General features: G+C 38.2%; 1 protein-coding gene across 1 annotated transcript in view; it reads left to right on the forward strand.

The window, feature by feature from the left end:
- LOC149161786 (uncharacterized) overlaps positions 1 to 25,466 on the forward strand; it is a 77,586-nt gene that overhangs the window by 46,348 nt on the left and 5,772 nt on the right. The window lies entirely within an intron of this gene.

Genomic DNA, 25,466 nt, shown 5'->3' on the forward strand with positions numbered 1-25,466 from the left:
AAATGTGGGAAATTATTTTTTAATTTGACTTATGTAACATTAGATAATGAAAGTTACATTTGGGGCGAATGAAGGGAAACTTGGAAGTCACTTAAAATAGAATTTAGGGGGGAGGGCCCCAAAGAGAATCTATAAAAAGGAGGAGAGTCATTATGATCATCATGGATTGTTATTCTTTTCGATTTTTGGGTTGAGGCTCTTGGAGGGTTTTAAGACCCCTTTTCTTTGATTGGTTTCAGTGATGAAAGATTCCACTCTAGCCAATCCTCCTATCTTTCTTGCTACAAGATCGAATTTTGGTTGAGTTATAATTTTCTGAGGCAACAAAAGGCTGGGACATATCTATCTGTGGTAGCAAATTACCTTTATGGGGCAACTAATGTCTTCTTGAGACAATGGTTTGAAAAACTGGGGCAACAAGTGTCTACCGAGGCAACAAATTGAATTTTTGGGCAAAAAATGTCTTCTTGAGGCAATGGTCTGATTTTTTTGGGGTAGTGCGGTCTTTCTGAGGAAACATAACTGACCTTCTAGGCAACAAATGCTTTCTTGAGCAACAGTTTGATAGCCTGGGCAACGAAAGGCCAAGAAGCCTTCCTTTGAGACAGCGAGTGGCGACTGGACAAAAGGGCCACGATCAGGAGACAACGAAGGATTAAGGGTAAATGCAGTGGTTGGTTGCACTAAAGACTGAGATGATAATGGGGAATAAGGGTGCAAGGCAACAATAAGACTTGTAGATATGATTTTGTGGCAGCAAGAGGGGTGGCTACAATTTGTAAGCTTAAAAACCATGTTTTGATAACCATATTAGAAGACTATTGATCTTTATAAGTTTGTGATTTGTTTGTTGAATTATTCCTATTTAATAGTGTTTATTGGTAGAATCAATTATTGTTTGAATTTTTGCTTATACTTTTTGTGCATTCAATAATCATCATCGTTTTATAGATTGAAGAAGTGCTGCAATATCATTATAAGATGCAATTTTGTCATGTGTTTATTTGAAAATTTCTAACTCAGAATTGAACCCTAAGGGCTTCTCTCTAAGAGGAATACTACATAGGTATATATTTTTCCGTCTCAATCCTTACATGCCAAGTGTTACAACATAATTTAGCATACACAAACTTGTAAAGTTCGAAGCATTAAGATGTTAGCTTTTTGTAACTCTAGAAGGCTGTCTACTACCACCTTAACAATACTTTCAACACTTTTGGTTGCCTTTTCTCTAATACAAGGGGGTTCCCCTAAAGATAGGATTATCATGACTATGGAATGGGGGCTCAAGGTGAAAATGAAGAGTAAGCCTTGATAAAACAAAGGTTGTAATAATGTGTATGGAAGGAAATGAAAATGGGGTACAATTTATGGGAAAGAAAGGAGAGGAAGAAGAGGGAAACAAGGAAGCAAGATGATATAGGACCAGTGCCTATCAACCTATTGGGCTAATGGAGTCATTAAAGTTTAGATGAATGAAAGAACTAGCGTGTCTCAATCAACTACTTTGGGGTAGGCTATGTTGTTGAACGACTAGCTTACAACATTCAACCTTTGGGATGAAAGAAGTAGTTGATGCATTCATCATTCAAGAGTGTACTTAAGTTACAACAAATTAGTTCGATGCACTTTAACCCTAAGTGTTCGCTGGAAATGTGTTATATAAACTAGTTTTTAAGGGTTAGGGGTGCCACCCATGAATCCTAATATGAAGGTGTTGTTTTATCGCTGATATGTACTTCAAATATGCAACTTAATTGATAGAAGATGAAAAACAATTATGGAAATAAAAGAACAAATAAACAAGATGGAGGACTTGTTCACATTACATCCAAGGAGATTATAGCATTCTGTAAGGAATCAAGGATTAAGAAGGATTTGATAGTCCCATATAATCCAAAACAAAATGGAGTTGTAGAATGAAAGAACCAATCCATTGAAGAAAATGTAAAGGCAATGTTACATGATCAAGATCTACCAAAATTTTTGTAGGGAGAAACCACGAAGACTGCAATATATATTCAAAATCGAAGTCCCCATAGGTCACTAGACAATAAGACTCCCGAAGAAGTATTCACTGGGAAGAAGCCTACTGTAGATCATCTTCAAATCTTTGGGTGTCCCGTATATATTCATATACCAAAGGATAAAAGAAAGAAGCTAGATCCTTCAGGCATGAAAGGAATATTTGTTGGCTACAACAACTCCTCTAAGGCTTATAGAATCTACATAAAGGAAGGACACCATATAGAAGTAAGTCGAGATGTCATATTTGATGAAAGTGTTGCATTCAAGAAATCTAAGGAACTTCCCATGGACTCTGATGACGAAGAACTTCCAATATTTGAAGAAGAAGTTAATAGGGAAGAAGAATTTCATCATGAAGATGAGGGTCCTAGTGAGCCCATTCAACCTTTAGTCCTCCCCGAATCTTGAAAGAGACTAAATTGGTTGAAGTCTACATTACTTGATGCATAAGGTCATAGGGCAACGAAAGGTTCATTTAGAGAGCAAGAAGCCCAAAAGATATTTTGGGTATGTTGCATACATGACAGAGCTAATAGAAGCAGAACCATCCACTTTTGAAGAAGATGTCAACCATCAGGAATAGAAGGATGCCATGGATGAAGAGTATCAATCCATTATGAAGAATGGACTTTGGGAAATTGTACCTAGGCACGAAGACAAATCTATGGTAACTTTCAAGTGGATCTACAAGATCAAACATGCGACAGATGGAAGTATAGATCAATGTTTTAAAACTTCGACTCAGACTCCGACTTGGCCGAGGGTCGACTCCGACTCTGACTTCGACCCGATATCGACTCGGTCGACTTAATTTCAATGACTCGGTCGTTGTAAAAAATACATCAAATATTTATTTTTTTATAAAAACACATAATTTTAAAGATTTTCATTCATGTTTCCAAACACACAGCATTAGAATATAGATAGAAGACAACATATGATCAAAGTAGGTCAATGAATATATCCATTATATTAAAATGGCACCCAGTGCATTGTCCAATACATACACGATGATGGTATAGAGATCAAAACAAAAACACATAACCGAGGAGGCTAGAAATGGCCTCTACAACAAAAGTCTGTGACCAGTACCACTGGCTACTGCTAGAGTTGCCAACATCATCTAGCTCAGTGTTACTTGGGAGCGAGAGCGGGAGCGGGAGCGACATTTTCGGAAGCTCCCAGTTTGGGAGCGAATCCCTGAGGAGTTCGACAACCAATGTCACTAACATCAAGGTACATAGAGGGATTGGTGCTCTTGATTAAATACGAGTTCCATACCCTAATACATGACAAAATTCAATGGAAACATTGCAATCCCCCAATCTTGAAATCCTGAAAAACCGATAAGTTTGTTGGATTTCGAATGAAATCTAAAATTCTACTTTCTCCATATGAAATCCAATGAGGCGGGAACGACTCTCAAACATCTTGAGTCATTTCATGGTAATGTTAAAAATTTAAGTAAAAGTGACATTCTCCTTAAAGTAAAAGGATGAAAATGAAGATTAAGGAGAATGTCACTTTTACTTTAAGAATTTAACATTACCATGAATAGCATAGCCTTAGTAGGGCAATATGATCAAATACTAGGGTTTGGGAGAGGGGAATGGACCCCAAAGACTAGCAAACTAATTCATAAACCCCTTTGGAGTCCCCCACACTTAGAAAAAAAAGGTGTGTTTTTATGGTTCATGACTCGGCCGGGTCAGTGATAATTGGGCCGACTCGACCGAATCCGTAACTTCTCGGCCTGACAGTGGCCAGTGAACCATAAAAACTATGACTCGGCCGACCGAACCGAATTTTCTGCTAGGTTGAAATTTTTTTTGCTGGCTCGGACCAACTCGGCCGAGTCGGTTTCGAGCCGGCCGGATCTTAAAACAATGGTATAGATAAATATAAGGCAAGATTTGTGGCTAGAGGCTTCTCCCAACAATAAGGCATCGACTATGAAGAGACATTTGCTCCGATAGCAAGGTCTACGACGATTCGTTCATTGGTCTCTCTAGCAACGTCGATGGGATGGAACATCCATCAAATGGATGTCAAGGCTGTGTTTCTGAATGGCACAATTGATGAGGAAGTCTATATAGAGCAACCCTTGGGATTTGAAGTTAAAGACAGAAAGGCATATGTTTGCAGATTGAAGAAAGCATTATATGGCCTCAAGCAAGCACCAAGGGCATGGTATGCTAGAATGGATGCATATCTTCAAAGAATAGGCTTCACAAAAAGTTTTGTTGATCCGAACCTTTATATCAAGGTTGTAGATGGAGAACCTGTAATCATTCTTCTGTATGTAGATGATCTTCTCTTGACAGGTGTAGAAGGTCGAATTGAAGAATGTAAGAGGCAACTAGCAACAAAATTTGACATGAAGGATCTAGGGCTAATGCATTACGATTTGGGACTAGAAGTCTGGCAAGGACCTGATGAAGTCTAGCTGGGTCAAGGAAAGTATGTGAACAAGACGTTGAAGAGGTTTGGCATGATGGATTGCAAACCTATGACCACTCTGATGATCACAAACTTGAAAAGGCTAAGGAGTTATGAATCAAGCCCTATGGATCCTTCCATGTATAGACAATTTGTTAAATTATGGTATGTTCTATATGCTTAAGAGCAATTTACTTCAAATCTTCTTATTAGCCCAATATTAATTTCAAGTATAGCAATCACATCAACATGATAGCAAAATGCAAATAGAACATAAGTGTAAACAACAGAGGACAAGCCAAGACAAGAGATACAAGATGTGGCACCAGCCAGGGACAAACCCCAATGCGGGGAAACCCTTTGATTAATTCTTCTATATTCTTCAATAATTCAGCACAGAGAGAGATAGTACAATATCACAAATTTGTGATTTTACAACAGCAGCAGTGTAATCCAAATCAGCAAGGTCAAAGCTGGTCAAACAACGCCCAAGTGACCTCAAGACAACCTAGGAGAACTCGGCCTCCAACAAGTATATGTAGCCCAAAAAGTCAACACAAGGAGGTCAAACAACAATCAACACTTCAACAATCTGCAGTCAACCCTAACCAGTCAATGCTAGTCAAAACTGTGGTCAAACAGAGGTCAATGATGGCTGATCTGAATTGCGACTTGCAAGGTAGAGCCTCCCCACACTAATCTGCAGTCAAGGGTGTCTTCATGCTTGTCAACGCAGTCCTCTAGCACCTCGGTCAACCCAAGTCAACTTGGCTATACCTTCCTGCATTCTCCTACACCTAGGTCAATGCTGCTGCTCCTAACTGCATCCTCCTTCTTCCCACGTGAGAGAGAGAGAAGCTTCTCCTATGCATCTCCAAACAAGCTAGGGGAGAGAAGAGATGTGGAGATGAGATGAGGGATATAATGCCTCAAGGTCTCCTCTATTTATATGCCACGTTGAGGTTTCGCTGGGGGTGTGAAACACTATTTTACTCGATGGACGACCTTGACAAATTGTCAAGAAATACAAATAAATTCATATCTCCATGAATACATGTCGGAATCGGATGATCGTTTTATCAATCCTACACCTCTCGATGAGAGGAATCCAAAAAAATATCAGCTGCCATAAATGAGGTGACCCACATGGAGTTTGGCCTTAGTTGCCAATTTTAACACAATTGGTTGGCCCACTGATGTACTTGATGAACACTCGACTTGACACATATTTTGCAGTAAACATTCTTAGTCAATTTAAAGTGGAGCTAAAACTTGATCATTGGATAGCAGCAAAACATATATTGAGATATCTGTGAGGAACTATCCACCACTGCATAAAATATGATAGGAGGAATGATGTCTACTTGATTGGATATACAAATTCTGACTGGGGAGGCAATGAGCAGGATGGAAGAAGCACTACGGGAGGATGTTTCAGTTTGGGATCCTCTATGAACTCATGGGTGAGAAGAAAGCAAGACACAGTTGCTTTGAGTAGTGTCGAGGTTGAGTATGTTGCAGCTTGTGAAGTAAGCAAAGAAGCAGTTTGGTTGAGGAACTGCTATCCTACCTATTCAAAGGACTGATGGGCCCTACAATGATACATTGTGATAACACTAGTTGTATACGTTTGTCTAAGGACCCAGTTTTTTATGGAAAGACAAAGCATATAAAAAACAAGTATCACTATATTCGAGAGCTAGTACAGTATGGTGTGTTGTAGCTACAATATATCTCCGCTGATGAGAAGGTAGCTGTCATATTGACGAAATCTCTTCCTAACAGGAAGCTTGTGTACTTGAGAGACATGCTTGGCTTGGTTGATATATCCTCCCTAATTGAGAGGGAGAAATAGGTACACCATTCTTGTCTTCACTTGGGAAGATAGAATGGAGGATTGGGTAACCATTTGGCATTCGATACTCTTTGAGGATGTCATAGGCCATCCAAAATAAGAGTAGTCATGGACCGTTATTCTTTGAGGACTAGCTATCTAAGACAAGAATAGTCCAAAGAAGGTCATACTCGGTGAACACTTGAGTGGAGTATGTACCTTGAGAGACAATGATGATGTTGTCTATAAATCATTTGTCTCACCAACATTGTGCTATGATCTTGTGGAGAGATAGAGCTGTTAGTCAAGGCCTTGCTATGTGATATGCTGGTTGATATGATGCTAGGCAAATGGGTTACCAATCCGACTCTTCTTATGAGATCTCTTCAGATTGAGAATGTCCATATACCTCTTATGAATACCTCCCTAGTTAAGAGGGAGTGTTGAAAAATGTGTAACTAGGTTCGGTCTTCATAAGTATGAAATGTATTTTGATTCTTGTAAATTATGGAATAAAAGAAAATTATTATTATTGTTTTTGGAGCATGTGTTTCATGCTCAAGGTCTTTTATTTTATAGGTTAAGCACCCATTGATTGCATCTAGGGTTTGTCCTAGGTCAAGAAGTCAATAGAGTCTTTGTCATAAGTTGAAGACCCCACTGGGCACTTTGTAACTTGTAAAACAAATATTTTTGTCTTTAAAAGTGTCGGAATACCCTCCAAGGCCATGTTGGCTTGGCAGCTGGCAAGTCAGACTCTTGAAAAGAGCCACGTCCACCCTTGAAGAAGCCTATATATAGAAGAAGACTTGTCCTCCTTGAAGACACTTTCTCATCTCTCATTCTAGCGAAGGAAGAAGGAGGAGGCAACGAAGTAAAAGAAGGATGAAGAAGTTTTTGTGTTTGGGCTATCTTTCTCTCTCACACATGCTAGAGAAGACTAGGGTTTCTATGCTGACCTAAGGCATCCTTCTACAAGTTTGATCTTGGAGAAAAGGAGGCAAGGAGGTCAAGTGAAGGCTACCAAGGGTCTCTCTCAAGCTCCAGAGGTCAGGGAAGGCAAGCGAAGGTCAGAGGAGGGCTCTACAAGAAGATCGGAGTTCCCATGTGTGGCAACAATAGTTACTGGGGGCCGAAATTTCAGATTTGCAGTAAGAGGCCGAAAATCTTGCAGCAGAAGGTCGAGAAGGTGCTACTGGAAGAGATTTGACTAGGTTTGACTAGATCGAAGTTGGCACATCACTCAAAGAGGTTGGTCTTGGTCTCAGTCTTAAGGTCTTGGAATTCGTCAATTGAAGTATCTATAAGGAAGAGAAGAGATTTAAGGGTTTTCCTCTCAAGAGGAGAGGTTTTGCCTTGGCTTGCAGCCTATATACCAATGTTGTGAACATCTTGATAACTCCACAATTTTATCTCGAAATCACAATTTTTTGGCCTAGCTGATGTTTGTCGATTTTTAAATATATTTTTATGTTATCTTAATTTCGCTGATGTTTGTTGATTTTATTGATATTTTCCTGATTTTTACGATTTTTTGGTTTTTCGGATCCTTGCAGTTTTATCCCGATATTGATGTTCACAACATTGCTATATATTGTGTCATTGTGCTTTTTGTTTTGGTCGCTGTTTGATGCTTCACACATATAATAATAAGGAACAAAGTTAATAAGTAAAAAGGAACCACACGCAGTTATCAAGTGAAGAGAATTAGTCATAATCATTACCCTATTAAATTTTCAACAAACACTAGATTGTTATCTTAATAAAACATATTGCCACGTTGATATGCATGGCAAGGGTTATTTAGGCATTATGTGAGGTAATTTTCTACGGGAATGATCCTAACCAATTGCGTTCTTAATAGCTCCTATAAAATTATAACTAGAACATTGATCAATAACACTAACACCAATAAAATTAGCCTATTATAATGTTAGCTTTTGGTTTCTTTCAATGTGTTTTCACCCAGCTAGGAGAGTGCTTCATATGATGTGGAGGGCATGTGGTCTCCTAGCCCCTTTTCAATTTTTAACATTTGGAGAGCTTAGATGGGGTGTTTTCTTGATTTGGGATCAACACTAGGGAGACACACTTCTTGATGTTGAAGTTAGCACATGTGATGTACTTGGTTTCTTCTACAAGGGAATACTTTTTGAGGAGGATGGGTACTTGACATGCATGGAGTAAACTCTTTTGAAGAGGCCATTAAGCACTTGGAGATTTGTGCTTGACCCTAGGGGCATGTAACCACCATACACAATTTGAAGAGGGATGTTTGAGTTGAGAAGCCATTGATTGAAGGATGCACCATCTTGGAGGAGTGCTTGACATGTGGACACCTAACTTGGAGGTTGCACCACCTTGTTGTTTGGACAACTTACATTGTGACATGTGGACATCTTCCTTTGAGGAGTGCTCCATTTGGGGTATTGCTTGTTTATTTAGCCTAGTCTTGCATGTGGACTTAGTCCATGTTTTATTGTTCGCCACCCTCATCATAGCCTATATAAAAGTAGGAGAATATCTTTGTTATAAACAAATGAATTTTCTCTTAAAGACTAATAATTATGTGATGCTATCTATTTGGAGAATCTTAGATGACCATGTGTCACTCTTGTAACAAGGATTAATGTTTGTGGGATGCTAGTGCTTGGGTTCATTGACTTGTGAGATGCTAGTTTTAGGGTTCCTAAACTTGTGAGATGCAAGTGGTGGGTATTATAGATTGTGTATTCAACTATGTGAATCTCCTTGATATATGGTGTGATGCAAGTGGGTGATCTCATGGTTTTATAGTTTGTGTGATGTTAGATTGCTTAGAAACTCCAAGAGTTATCTTGTGAAGCTTGGTAAGATGCCTTGCTTGGTCTTTATATTATTGGTTAGGGTTTGGTCATTTGTTTTTTTGTTGAAATTTCTACAAATAAAAGATACTAATTCAAGTAGCATTTTTTCTGATATGAAGCTCTTTGATGCCTTTGCTAAACCTAATAACTTTAAAGGTTTTGAGATTTTGGGTTGTAGCCTTGGTCATTTAGAGTGTTATTGCATTGAGATGGTCCAGACTATCATATTTTAGCTTCTTATTCACTACAAATGGGACGGTTCCTTAATATATTGTACAAATTGTTGGAAATACTGAGAGGGTGGGTGAATCAATATTTCTTTCAATTGTAAAATTATGGCAGTTAATATTTTTTATCACAAGTATAACCAAAATACTAGAAATGAAACAAAAATAATTTTATTGATGAAAGGAGTAAGGACATCAATCCTATGTTACAAAAAATCAAGCTCCAACTTGTACAATAAAATCTCTGATCTTTTCAAGAGTCCAACCTTGAACAAATTTAAGTTCCAACTTGGTCAAAATGAGGACTCCAATCCTCTCAACATCTCCAAGCTTCAACTTGGTCAAACCAAAACTTTACAATAAATTCCTACTTCAAAAATGCTCCAAAATGTCTTCAACAATGCTCCAAGAATAGTCAAGGATGTCGCTAAAATCTACTCCAACAAGATTTCAAGAAGGATGCTCCAACAAGGTTTCAAAATTGTCTTCAACAATGCTTTGGCAATACTCCAACAATGCTTCAATAATGCCTCAAAGATATGTTCAATTGTGCTCCAAGGATGCTTCTAAGGATGTCTTCAATTTTGGCTCAAGAACCTAATCCAAACTTTGCTATAGCTTCAAGAAGGTTCTCAAAAAACTGCTCAAGAAGTGTCAACAATTTTGCAAAGTAAGGTACATGGTGACTGTTAAGAGGCCGAGATTTGGTCTATCAAGAGGCCGTGATCTGCCCCAAATTAATGTCAAGGTTTGCTCCCAAAATGATCCCAAAATACTGTGAAAAACCACAAAAAGAATGCATCCAAACAAAAGCTCAAAATAACCTCGTCTTGATCTCTTATTTCAGCTCATAAGTTGACGAGTTGTGAACCTATTCGTCTTCTACCTCAAGTCCAAGTTTCTTCTATGAATGCTTGGCCAACTTGGATGACTGAAATGGAGGAGCATAACTTCTATTTATACTTGTTTGACCATGTTTGGAATAGACACATCTCTTGGGGAGGCCGACTTGAAGAGAGACAAAAATATGACATTCCTAGGTTGTAAACTTGAATTCTCTCCAACGATGAGGAGTTAAGCGACAAGTAGATACTCGTTGGAAAGAACTAAAAGTTCTCTACAATCTTATGTGATTTTTTTCTTAACCTAGTGTTTCCTTTGACATCAATAACAAGAATTCTTCCAACACCAACAAAGCTTGGTGAATATCCCCTTTACCTTTAGACATCGTTTAGGCTTATCATCAATCTTCATGCGTTATGATAGATGATAAACTATGCAAGATTTGAGATATACCCTTTTATGTTTCTCTGCCCTTTTGAGAGACTTGCATCTTTTAGTCAATCTTGTCTACAACTTTGTTGATTCTCAAAGGCATGACTAATCTCACCTCCCTCCTTACTCAATCTCCTTTAATTACCCTCCTACATACTCCCCCTAAATGAGGAAATTAATGGTACGATGGGAGGGGGTTTTTGGAAGATAGACACCTAAGTTTTCTATACTAGACTATTTGAATTTAAGACTCATGCTAACGTTTACGTCAAACACTTATTCTAGATATATAATTGCTTTATTGTTCAACTGTGCTCTCTTTGATTTCATTTGTTACATGAGATTCATTTTCCTCCTGGCCAACTTTGAGTGGGCATACATCACTTGAAGGTTGAGACAAATAACAATTTTTCTAGGGCATAATTGATTTGCAGGACTTTGCTAATTGCTTGAAGTAGGGATTAATCATTTTATTTTGAGATGTCTTGTCTGTTATGAGATTAAATGGAGTTACATTAAAGAGACTTTTTTTGTCAACTGATGTCTACATTAGATATGGTTTGTGACTGTGGCTAAGATTACCTTATTTTGATTGGTATGAGCGACACAAGGTTGTAAGTACCCTGCAATGACTTAGTTGCACAACATGAGTCTCCACCATTTCTCCACGGGCCATACCACATAGGCTTCAAATCTTGCCATATTGAGGACTTTAGGAGGGGTACTGTTGTTTCAGAATGTTGTTATGGTACCCAAATAATATTAAATATAGAGAATAAATAATGCCATGCCTTAATAATGATAAAAATTAAATGAATGAAAATACCACTTCAAGGGGGCAATTCCCTTTACACTTTATGTTTAAAGTAACTCTTGATGATTCTTAAAGCTAGATCCGCTTGGTATATAAATCATCATTTTCCACAAGCAATTCTTTTTGCATGACTTTGCTCTTTGCTTTAGGTATGGATTGAGGATTGTTTTATGTTGAGATGTATGTCTTATCTATTATGAGATTGGAGGGATGTTTCATTGCATATGTAGGGACTCGGGAAGATCACCGATGCCTCACCTGCATAGGCTAGCTATCAAGCATGTAGAATATGCCATATTACCTTTTTAGGTTCTTGCTGATGATGAGTAAGTGACTATTATAATCTCTTTCCTAAAATGTACATTAATCAATTTATTAATTAATGTTGACTATTGAGCTAAGTTTCTAGGAATAAATAATTTAATTTTTTAGGTCATCCAGATCTAACCTCAACCGTTGATCTCAAGTGAGGTTTAGGATCTAATCCTAGCCATCCATCACTTAGGAGATCTAAGGTTTGAGATCTAGCTCAATGAGAAATTATAAAAGAAGCGTAAAAGAGAGGTTAAGACAAATTGTTCTTGGCAGAGCGATTTTCTCAAGTGAGTGAGAGACTTAAGATTGAAAAGAGGTGAAAAGTGTGAAACTATAGGAATTTTGGACCACAAGCTTGCAGGTTGAGCACACAAGAGGAAGGCCAAGACTTGTGAGGTTGAGTTCTAGCAGGCAAGCCATGAGTTTGGGAAGACTGTGAGGGTTTAACCCGGAATTGGGAGGAGACCGAGTTGCTATAGTTGGGCCAGATTGTGAAGAACAACCAACACAGGTGCAAGCCAAATTTCTGAGGGGGTCGAGTTGCCAGGTTTAAATACTAATTTTCTGTGTATTATTCATGGGTTGATTGCCTTGTTAAAGGAGGCCCTAATTGTTGTAAGCAATAGAAAATGAAGGAGAATTTGTTTCACATAATTTCCTGTTGTGTCTTGTGATTGATTTTCCATTTATTTTACGTTGCAAATTTATTTAAAGTTAAAATACCTGTGTATTTATTTTCAATAGTTTTCGGAAGAAGATTTTACTTTGAAACATTTTCTAGGTATAAAATAAATTGCTAGAAAAATCAAATGAAATTTGATAGTAGAAAATTAACATGGTATAAGAGCACTAAAAATCTGAGGAGAGAGAAGATTAATTTGTCAAAGGAGTTTACAACAACAAAAGAATCTTTTTCTTGTGGTCAATTCGTTGAGCGAAGTTAGGTCCCTTGTCCCACAAATAAGGGGGTATTATACACCAATTCCTTGTTTGGCTTGTCTTTGACCTTAAATATAATTGATTATTATTATTATTATTATTTTTCTAGGGTTTTAATATTTGATTTGGAAGTTGTGAGAATCGTTGCAACAAGGTTGAGGTTTGAAGATCAGTTGGAGGGTGCATCCAACTACAATCCTTGGAAGGAGAGGATAACATTGGTGTTGATGGAGAATGAGATTTGGGAGTTCACAGATCAACAACTTACTCCTCCCATTGACGCTGCACAAGTGGCTATCCATAACCAAAAGGATGTGAAAGCTAGGAGGATCATTCTGGATGGGGTGAAGGATCATGTGATCCCTCATCTTTCCAGAAAGAAATTAGCCATGGAAATGTGGGAGGCTTTACTAGAGTGACAATCACAACAAAAAAAATATGTTGAGGGAAAAAGCTCAAGAGCACCAAGATGTCTAGGTCAAATTTTGTAGCATCTTATGTTACCATGATCACGAAGTTTTGTGATGAGTTGGCTATAGTTCGGGAGGTCATGTCAGATGAGTAGTTGGTAAGGATGGCCTTGAATGGCTTCACAAGGCCATGGGCTACCTTCATTAAGGGTACTGTGACATGATAGAAGCTTATAGACTGGGAGAGGTTGTTGGATGACTTCATCCAGGTTAAGATTCAAGAGGAGTCTCTTCGTGGTGGCCAACAAAAAGGTGACAATGAGAACCTTTTCCATGTAAGTTAGGCAAGGAAGGGCAAGGGGATGCCTAAGAAGAATGCGAGTGGGTAAGCTACTTCATCAGATGGGAAAAAAAGGAGATGAATACTTTGCATGTCACAAGTTTGGCCACTATGTAGGTGAATGTCTGAACAAGAAGGGAAACAGGAAGGCACATGTAGTATCTTTAGCAGATTCACAGATAACGAGTTTGCCACGAGGGATCATGAGTTTTGTTCACCAACATTTCAGAGGGAGACTCATAGCTACATGTGGGTCTTGGCAAAAATGCCATGTGTGTAGTATAGGGGGTTGGGACTATCTAGTTTTAGATAGAGTCAGGAGAACCTTTGGAGATAACAGAGGTATTTTATGTTTTAGGGTTGACTAGGAACTTTTTAGCAGTCTTAGCCGTGGAGGACAAGGGGCATGAAGTTTTCTTCTAAGATGGACATGTTCTTGTTAGGTTGAGATCTTCTAGTTTGAGTGCAAGTCGAGTGATTGAGAGGAGAGGAGGGAACTTGTACATATTGAAGGGCCGACTGACATGTTCCTTGATTCATGATAGCGATGGCTTGTGTGAGTTGTGGCACAAGTGGATGGCACATTTGCATCACAGGGCTTTGCATATATTATGGGAGATGGTCACTGATCTTCCGAAGTTTAAGGTGGATCAACAAGGTGTTTGCAATGGATGTGCACTTGCAAGTATGCCAAGGTTGCTTTCCCTAGCAGTGATTCCCGGTCCAAAGGGTTGTTGGATCTAGTACATTTTGATGTGCCCTTGAGTGGGTACAACTATTATGTGACCTTTATAAATGATTGTTCCATGAGGACTTGGATCTATTTCATGAAGACCAAGGATGAGGCCTTTAGTTTGTTTTGAGAGTTCAAAGTTCTTGTGGAAAACCAAATTAGGAAGAAGATTAGAGTCCTTAAGTTGGACAATGGGGGTGAGTATACCTCTATTGAGTTCAAGGACATTTTGCAGAGTGAAGGAATCAAGAAAGAGTTGACAGTTCCTTATAACCTGTAGCAGAATGGGGTTGTTGTGAGGAAGAAGAGGGCCATCATCAGAGCTACTAAAGCCATGATCCATGGTTAGGGTTTGCGTAGGTTCTTGTGGGAAGAAGCGTGCAATACAATAGTCTGTTTGGAGAACAAGAGTTGTCATAAGGTCTTGGGGGACAAGACTCTTGAGGAGGTGTTGACATGAGTGAAATAAGAGGTTGGGCATTTTTGTATCTTTGGGTGTCCAATGTATATCCGTGTACCATCAAAGAAGACGACAAATTTGGAGCCCTTAGGATAGAAGGGCATTTTTGTTGGGTACAGTGAGACTTTTGGGGCATACATGGTGTATATTCCATCATAGTGGAAGATTGTGGTGAGCAGGGATGTGAGATTTAAGGAGCACAAAGCCTTGAGGGAGTCACATGATACCATATCGATGATGCCTACAATTAGGAGCGAGAGGCTCCGACGGTTGAGGAGAGTCTAGAAGCACTAGTGGTAGGTACTTAGTCTTTAGATCATGAGGAATAGGAGACACTTTCTAGTTTTGTTGGGAGGAGGTTGAGATGGCTTGAGCAGACTCTAAGAGATGCTCAAAAGCATGTGGTGGCTACTAGGAGGAGTTTCAAGGAGAGTAGACCACCTCAAAAGTTTTCCAGCTACATGGCACTTATGAGTGACATTAGTGATTTTGAGCCTTCTAGCTTTGAGGAGGTAGCAAACTAGTAGGTTTGGAGGGATGCCATGATGGAAGAGTATTCTTCCATTATGAAGAACGATGTATGGGATATTGTGCCTAAGAGGAAGTGGAAATCAGTGGTCAGTTCGAGATGGATCTTCAAGATCAAACATGCTACATGCAAAGATTGAGAAGTACAAGGCTAGGTTTGTGGTGAGATGCTTCTCTCAGTAGGAGGGAGTGGATTATGAGGAGACATTCGCTCTAGTTTCCAAATAAACTTCTATCAGGGATGTCATGTTTATTACTTCAGAGATGGGATGGAGGATACGTCAGATGGATGTGAAGACAACCTTCCCCAATGATGTGATTGAAGAAGAGGTGTAAATCAAGTAGCCACGGGATTTTGAGGTGCATGAGAGGGCTTCTCATGTATGCAGGTTGAAGGAGGCGCTATATGGTCACAAACAAACACCTAGAGCATGGTACTCTAGGAGTGATGGGTATTTGCTAGGCACATGCTTCACTAAGAGTGAGGTGGATCCCAACCTGTACAACATACTAGTTGGTGATGATTTGGTCGTTCTAGTATGTGGATTGCCTCTTTCTCATAGGGTTAAATAAACTCATAGAGTGTGTAAGAGAGACTTTTTTGTAGACTTTGAGATGAAGGACATTGGTATGATGCACTACTTTTTGGGATTGGAGGTGTGGTAGCAAACAACTGAGACATTCGTTGGATGGGGGAAATATGTAGTTGAATTCTTGAAGAGATTCAGGATGATGGATTGTATGCCCATGTCAACACCCATGATTACCAAATTGAGGAAGTTGAATGCTTCTAAATTTGAATTGTAAAGGTAGATGATAGGTTCTTTGATGTATTTGGTCAACATTAGGCCAAATATTTGCTTTGTTGTGAGCACACAGAGGCATTTTATGGTGGAGTTGAGGAGGGTTCATTGGGTGGCATTGAAACATGTGCTTAGGGATTTACATGCTACAATGGAGTATGGGCTTAGATATGTTAGGAGTGGTAGAGTGCAGTTGGTGGGCTATAGAGATTCAGATTGGGCCGAGAGTGCAATGGATAGGGAAGATCACCTTTGGGTGCTGTTTCAGTATGGGGTCAGTAGTGATCTTTGGGTTTTGCAGAAAGTATTCTTCCATGGCACTTAGTGTTAGATTTCAGTTGAACCTAGCACCTGGTAAATTATTAACCTGGCATATTGCAAATCTATTGAATAACTTAAATAGCTAGATTCTTAACTTAGTTAGCAGAAGCAAAAAAATAAAATAACTAATCTCATAAAAATGACCCATATCCTCTCTGATCAAAGTTTTCATTAATAAATTATAATCCAAACTTACTTGGGCTACCATCTTGGGATAATGGCCCAACTGAGGAAATACATACAACACTGGATTTGATTCAATTGATCAAGCCTCCTTGGTTAATCCAGATCTCCTTGCCGCGATTTGTCGGACCCAACGCACTTACTGAGAAGCTTCTCTCAATTTTGTGTTGTTGTATTATGTGTCTTCTCCCTCTCTTTAGCCTTGCCTTTATAACTTACATCCAACTAAATCCCTTACCCTAATCTCCACAGTGATTGACAACCGAGATTAGATTTTGCCTCATTTGAGATCAAGGGCTGAAATTAAAACACATTTACTAAAGTAATTACTTTACTTTTCCTAAGTTTACTTTAGCTCAATAAACCAACATAATAATTTTGTGCTTTTCCTAAATCTAACTTGGGCTTAAGTTACAAAAACAACTCTCTCACATTAGAGTAACTGTCTAAGGAGTTCTTAGGAAACTTCTACACATCTAGACACCTAGGCCTATGCAAAACTACTTGCTCGAGCTACAAATATCAACACTTAGTCTAGTAGAAGCGGAGTATATGGCAACTAGCTTGGTGAGTTGTACATCCATCTGGCTTTGCAAGTTGGTCACAGGGTTACTTGGTCTTGGGTTGGATTCGGCGGTGATACATTGCGATGATTAGAGTTGCATAAAGATTTTTGAGAAACTAGTGTTTCATGATAGGTCCAAGCACACAGAGATTGAATAACACTTCGTCAAAGTCAGGGTCTATAGGGGACCTGTGAAGCTTTGGTATATATATCCACAAATGAGCAGGTTTGTGCATATTCTAACCAAGCCCTTGGTGAAGGGAAAGTTTGTTTGCTACAAAGATATGATGGGGATGGTGTAAGATACCTTCCTTGCTAGGAGGGAGTGTTGATGTTAATAGCTTGGACAGGGGCTTTTTCATAGTCGAGGTTTCAAGCATGCAGAAGATGCTAGATTGCCTCTTTAGGTTATTGCTCATGGTGAGTAAGTGGCTTTTATAATCTCTTTCCTAATTTTAACTTAGCAAAAGTACATTGATTAATTTATTTGTTAGTGTTGACTATTGAACTAAGTTTCTAAGGATCAATAATTTAATTATTTAAGTGAGCTAGATTTGATCTCAATTGTTGATCTCAAGTGAGGTTTCATATCTAATCCTAGCCATCCATCGCTTAGGAGATCTAGGGTTTGAGATCTAACTCAATAAGAAATTGTGAAAGAAGCCTACGGGAGAGGTGAAGACACATTATTCATGGGAGAGCGATTTTCTCCAGCGATTGAGAGACTCAAGATTGAAGAGATGTGAAAAGTGTGTAGCTACAGGAATTTTGGAGCACGTGTTTGCAAGTTGAGCGCACAAGAGGAGGCCCAAGACTTGTGAGGGCGACTTCTAGTAGGCAAGTTATGAGTTTGGGGAGGTCGTGAGAGTTTATGCTAGACGTGTGAGGAGGCTGAGTTGCTACATGTGTGATGAATTGTGAAAAACAACCAACACAGGTGCAAGCCAAATTTCGGAGGGAGTCGAGTTGCTAGGCTCCACCATTGCATTTTCTACGTATACTCTATGGGTTGATTTCCTTGTTAAAGGAGGTCCCAATTTTCCTAAGTAATAGGAAGTGAAGAAGAATTCGTTGGGCATAATTTCCTGTTGTGTTTTGTGATTGATTTTCCATTTATTTTCCACTTCAATTTTATTTAAAGTTAAAATACCAATGTATTTGTTTTCAACATTTTTTAGAAAAAAGATTTTCTTCGAGACGTTTTATGGGTACAAAATAATTTTATATTGAAATCAAATTCGATTTGGTATTAGGAAATTAACACATCGTTGTTCCATGGCCAATACCACCTATGCTCCAAATTGTGCCATGTCGAGGGGTCTTGAGGAGGGTCAAAGCTATTTGTGAGTGTTGTTATTATTTAGATAACCCAAATATTATAAAAATAGAAGGGGTAAGTAATGCCATGCTTTATAGGGAAAAAGTGGATGAATAACAATGCAACTTAGAGGGGCGAATGTGATTTACACCTTCTGTTTACAAATAACTCTTGATGATTCCTTAATCTAGATATCCTTGGCATATATACTATAGACAAAAGGTACAACTACAAATCATCACCATAATTATCCAATTTAGCCCATGGGGTGTAGAATAGTTGGTGATAAAGAGTACTGTTAATGCATTCCTTGTGTGAAGGCTGTTGATTCAAAACCTTGTGCGTCTAGCTAATGAAAAGTAACAATAATAATCTAATTTAAGGACACAACTGAGCTAGATGCAAAATTGACATATGAACTTGCGAGACAAGGAATCCCCTTGATGCAATTATTTAACTGCGTAATCTATGAAGGTTTATATAGCCAACTTCTATTTGAATTTGAATCGATGATCTCTGAGGAGGAAACACATGTTCTTAACCAATAGGCCCACCCAGGCTTTACCAATAACAATAACATAATAATAGGAGTGTAATGGCCCAAGACCTAGGGGCTTGACATGTTCAACCCATAGTATTAAAAGTTGGAACTTGTGACCAACCAGGTCCACCTATCAAACAAGATTTTGAACCAAAACTGGGAAAAAACAGACCAATCAGATCTCAATGGGCTGATCTTTAAAATTAAAACATGAAATAATCAATTTTTAATGAAAAAAATATTTTTAAGATTTAAAACCATGATTCCAAACCAATAGAGACAAAATATGTGAAATTCGCTGATCTATATACCATGTAAAGTTGAATATATCAAAATGGCACCGAGTGCAATGTATATCAACAACAAAATACATAATCAATGATGTTGTAAATGGCCTCTAGAGTCTAAAAACAATGCTACAAGCTATGGGGCCATTGGCAATTTGCCTACTACAAGTCTACATATAAGTGATCAACATGATCACGATTCACTCATTATGATCAAACTCAAGATTATAAGAAGAGGTAGATTGACAAACTTTCCTCTAGGCTAGAGGAAGGGTTTGCCATGTTTGCAGCTATACCTCCAGGAGAGAGGTGGGGCGATATGAAGCTTTAGCCCTAGAGTTGCGCAGAGGCTTGGGCAGGGTCCATCAAGGTAAGCATCAGATGGTGTTTTCCCATGGATGATTACCTTTGCTATAAGGGATCACAATATTCTATAGTTGGAGGATCAGTGTCAGTTGGTGCAGTCAGTTCTAGAGTGACAGTTGCAATGAGATGTTGAGAAGTGCAGAGTAGTGTTGATAGCAGCGCAAAATTGCCAGTGGACAGTTGCAGGCTAGTAGCAACTAGAGACTCAAGAGACAATTGCAACACTGAGACACAGTGGATTCAGTATGTTGTATACTTCTCAGTTGTAGTCGTTGCAGTAACAACGACAACAGTGAGAAGGAGTGTTAGTTGGGTTGCAGTGCAGATGCAGAGTTGGTAGCAGTACAGGTTGTACAATGTAGTTTTAACAACAACACAAATGCAACATCAGAGTTGCCTAGTAGTTGGTGGGCAGTGGCAGGTTATCATAATTGTTAGGCCTCAACAACGTGTATGGAGGATGTTATGGAGACAATTGGAGAACACCTTCCTCGCTAAGAGGGAGTGTTAGTTTTTGTAGCATCCGATGGTGTTATAGTCTCGAAACTTTGTGGAGAGGCTAATGTTGAAGAATGTAACTAGTTTCAGTGTTCATAATTGTATTTGTCTCATAACACAATGTAATTATTATTGTACTTAAGATATATATATATATATATATATATATTTTAATATATATATAAGAAATTGACTTATTAAAGCATGGATTTCATGCTTGGGTCAATAGTCAATAGGTCAAGCACCCATTGTGTGCTCTAGGTCTATGTCTTGAGTCAAAAGTTAAAGTTGTGATGTTAAGTCGCTTGGAGGGCTCATGTATCGAAGCAAACAAATATATTTCATGTAATGAAAATGTCTAGAAGCCACCAAAATGATCAGGTCGGTCAACCCTATAAGTCGGCCTAGAAAAGGCTTATGCACCCACTCGAGGCCTATAAAAGAAAGAGGATTCGATCTCTTTTGAAAAAAAAGTTTGACTTTCATAAGTAGATCTGAGGCAAGAAAAGGAGTGCGTAGAAGAGCAGGAGGACAACAAAAGAATAATGTTCGAATTTGTGAAGGAAAAAGCAGTAGATCCGAATTTGTGAAGGAGTAGCAAATCTTGTCTTGTTTGGGTGGCTGACCTGATCAATTGGTGAAGTAGTCTTGTGTCTTTGTCTTGGAAGTCTCCTTGAATAGATTTTATAAGAAGAGAAGACGGTTTCTTGGCATGGCTTGGAGCCTATCTTTGGTGTCTGTATTGTTTGCATTTTGATCTTCTTGTTTGGCATTTATCTTGATGATGAAAAACAGAATACTTAAAGAAGAAGAACTAAAAGGTATCACAAGAACTTGTCAAAGATAAGAGAAATCCATTATAAAGACACTCTTATAGTCTACCCTAGATTTATCAACATGGTTTCAAAGCTTAGTTTGCCTTGCATAAAGGGTAGTTAGAAAGTCACTAAAGGCTTCAAGACATGAAGAAGAAGTTAAATCTCCAAGGTCGAGCTTCTAGAGGAAAGGAAAACAAATTTTGGGCACAATTCTATAAGACCTAAATCTCTGAGTGTAGGCCGCAGGCCTGTACAAGAAAGATTGAAGGGTTTTGAGGGGCATTTAAGCCCTGTTCTAGAGGTTCGAAGGGCTACTCTAATGGCCTATTCATGGCCGAGTATTCTGACAAAAGAAACACAGTTTTGGGCATGATCTTTAAGGCCTGAAATCACCTTTGAAGAAGATCGAACTCTTTGAGCCACCTCAAAGATACAAAGTTTTCAGAAGTTTGTACTTGTGGATAATCAAATCTCGTTTTGTGGTCTAAATAAAGCTTTGTTAGCCAATATCTTGATTACATGAGAAGAACGAAGTGATAGGAGGCCTTATAAGCCTAATTGGAGGGCTTAACATAAGGTTACAGTCACCCTGAAAGAAGAGCTGAAAAAATTCAGGGTATAAGTGCATTTGGAAAATTTGAAGTATAGCCATAGTCATATTGTAGAGGACCAAGACCCATTCTACAGTCTTGTACTCATAAGAGACCTAGACGGAATTGCTTGAAGATGCATTAGGTCTATCTTGGAGGGACATTCATCAAGTTACAATCATCCTTATTAAAAGAGAAAAATCACAGTCCTGTACAGTGGTATAGGATCCATGACAGTGTAGTATATTTACATATGTTCCAAGCTAGAACGATCACATAAAAAAAAGCCGACAAGATCCCTGTGTAGAAAAACATAATTCTTAGCATTCATATATTTAGCCTTCAAGGTTTGGACAGTGTGAAAAGAAGTCAGCTCCAGTGACTGATGTGTTCTTGTAGTATCCTCACCTACAAATTTGTCATTTTGAAGCGAGGGTATATGTATATTTAAAGTCAAATCCTAAGCAACACACTTGAAGTCATTCTAAGTACACTCCTTGATTGATTCAGTATCTACACATCAGTTTCCTTTTTAAGAGACCTAGCTGACGGTAATTCAAAGTCTACTTGGTAGCATACAAAGTTTATCTCCCTTGACAAATATACATTATTTGAAGGCTATCTGATCAACTAGATCTAGGATCTAGTCTACATTGATAAGCTACAAGCAGTGGAAGGAGATTCTCTTACATTAGTGATTTTATGAAAAGTCTCTGCTATATTCTCTATCTCAAAGGAAGAAGCAGTCTACACCTACAAGGTTTTACTAGCATGACAAGGAATATGTCATCTCCGAGAAATAGGTATTAGACCTATTGTCATATAAGAAGAAGGAGCTTTTGAAAATAGTAAGTCTAGCTCGAAATACTATAACACCTTAATGGTGTTAAAAATAAAAGTTGAAAGTCTTCACTCTTGAAAGCAATTAGAATATCATGGCATATAACAACTTCTAGAATCAAGAAAGGACAAAGGTATGTAATAATGAGGTACATATAGCTTGTTTATTTGTTAAGGGTCTAACATGAAGTGTTTTAGGGTTTAATTATTTATATGGTTCTAGGGTTTGTAGATATTGGTATTAAATTCTAGGATTGTAAACCTTAGATGGTTCATGGATAAATCCTAGTCATCTGGAAACCCTTATCATATCCTGCTTATTCCCTACTTCATGATTTCTAGGGCTTGTGTGGAGTCTAGGGTATATGATAAACACAAGTATGGATGTATGTGACGATTTCGTAAGCTAAGATTTGTATTTAAATACCCTAGGAGACCACCCTCTTAGATTCCTTGGAAGTACTGAAATAACTATAACTAATGAACATCATGCTTTTATTTTTGAATATATTTGCTTGGTTGTGTTTGTCAATGAGTATTGCAGGAGCATCATGAAGAAAGCAAAGAAAGATGGCTTAGAAAAGTAAATCTTGTGGTTTGGTGAGCATGATAAAAGGAGGGAAATAGAAGAACCCTGAGAATGATAACTTGGTAATCAAGTTGGATCCTTGGGCATAACTTGGTAAGATTCATGTGAAGAATGGCGGTGTAAATATGTATTGTTGATTGGGAAGGTTGTTATTATGAGCTGATCGATGAAAATAAAGTTATGACACAATATACTAAAGAATTCACTATACATCTATAAAGAAGTTCATGCAACAACTGGTTGATGAGGATCACTCAAGGATCCTCCATTAGAAGACTTCATGGGAAGATTTCTCCGCCTAGTAGAAGAAGGACCATGATGATATTGCAGACATCTACTCTCTCAAATTTGGAGCGAGCTTCCTAGAAGTTTGCTAGTATAGTTGCAACATGATGAAGTCCCATCTTCAAGATGGGAAACAATTTGAAGAAAGCTAGATGATTAACTGAAGTAAGAGGTCTGAATGTTTTTTGAAATTCTTCTTTGATTTAATTAACTTATGTTTTCAGTATGCAGGAAGAGCAAGATACAAAAATATGCTTGGTTGCGTTGGCATGTTTTGAATTCCTTTGGACTCTTCTGGTTGAAGACATGTTGGTAGTAATCAACATCCGATATGATATGAAACACTGTTGACTTCAAAGGGAGCTACAAAATTCTTGACAAGATGACTTGATGTGAGGAAGACTCTTCTTGATGATTGGATGTATGATAAAGGATGTTGATGAAGACAAGGCATGACATGTTGTAAAGAAGCTATTATAATCCGATGACTCTGATGGTTCGATATAGTTCTGCTATCGAAAGAAGATGTTTTGCAGGAAGATTTAGTGATAGACAAATATGATATGATTGAGATTCAATTGTAGAAATTGAGTGGATGACTTTGGCAGTCTAAGTTGAAAGGATATATATCATTGATAAGAATGGTAGTAGGTTGCAAATGGTTCGATGATCATGTCTTGGCAGATCATTTTCTCGATGGTTAGAGGGAGATACGTTCAAGATCCATAGTGATTGGTTCGTGAATATGAAGTAGGTAAAGATTGATGATATGAAAAGTGACGACTTGTCCCTACGAAAATTTGTGAAAGAAGATGGATCCATGATGAGAAGTTGATGATAAAGGAGACCTAGAAGCAACTGATAGTACCATGATCTCCACAGAAGAATAAACAACTGATATTGAAAGCAAGTCCCTAGTTGAGAGGGAGCTTGGATATATTCCTTTCATGTGTAAAGGAATGAATAAATCTTTCCTGATTCAGAGGGAGAGATAAACACATCCTTCTCGTCTTTTCATAAATGAAGAAAGAATGGAGGATTGGGTAAGCATATGAGACCTATACTTCTTGATAGAAGTAGTCCCAAGAATCGATACTCTTTGGGGATGAGGTAGGGCATCCAAAAGCAAGAGTAGTCGAAGAGGAGATTCCTTGAAGATGTGCAATTCAAAGAGGGAAATGAGCCTAAAAGGACATACCTTGTGAACATTCGGATGGGGTATGTGCCTTGAGAGACAATGATGAAGGTGTCTATAAATCATTGTCTCCTCGACATTGTGCTCTAATCTAGTGGAGAGGTAGAGTTGTTCGTCATGGCCTTGCTATATGACAATGCTGGTTGATATAAAGAGATGCATTGATATAAGCTGTGAAGATAGCTTATGAAGATGACTTACCAATCCGATTCTTCTTATGAGAACTTTTCAAAGTGAGAACTGTCCTTGTACTGATTGGTCAATTATGAATACCTCCCTAGTTAAGAGGGAGTGTTGAAGAATGTAACTAGTTTCAAACTTCATAATTGTATTTGTCTCATGACACAATGTAATTATTATTGTACTCAAGAAAAGTAATTTTTTATTGTAAAAGAAATTGACTTATTAAAGCATGGGTTTCATGCTTGGGTCAATGGTCAATAGGTCAAGCACCCATTGTGTGCTTTAGGTCTATGTCTTGAGTCAAAAGTCAAAGTCATGATGTTAAGTCCCTTGGAGGGCTCACGTATCAAAGCAAACAAATATATTTTATGTAATGAAAATGTCTAGAAGCCACCAAAATGATCAGGTTGGCCAACCCTACAAGTTGGCTTAGAAAAGGCTTATGCACCCACTCTAAGCCCTATAAAAGAAAGAGGATTCGACCTCCTTTGAGAAAAACATAGTTCAACTTTCATAAACAGATCTGAGGCAAGAAAATGAGTGTGTAGAAGAGCAGGAGGACAACAAAAGAATAAGGTCCGAATTTGTGAAGGAAAGAGCAGCAAATCCGAATTTGTGAAGGAAGGAGCAACATATCTTGTTTTGTTTGGGTGGCTGACCTGATCAATTGGTGAAGTAGTCTTGTGTCTTGGTCTTGGAAGTCTCTTTGAATTGATTCTATAAGAAAAGTTTTCTGGGTTTTTCCCTGTTTAGGGGTTTTTGCCTTGGCTTGGAGCCTATCTTTGGTGTCTCTATTGTTTGCATTCTGATCTTCTTGTTTGGCATTTATCTTGATGATGAAAAAAATAATTAAAGAAGAAGAATTAAAAGGTATCACAAGAACTTGTCAAAGATAA

The sequence above is a fragment of the Pinus tabuliformis genome, chromosome 5_2 (genome assembly GCF_031772625.1).
Source record: "Pinus tabuliformis cultivar Carrire ecotype Pingquan chromosome 5_2, CPIR1, whole genome shotgun sequence".
In the NCBI taxonomy this organism is placed as follows: Eukaryota; Viridiplantae; Streptophyta; class Pinopsida; order Pinales; family Pinaceae; genus Pinus; species Pinus tabuliformis.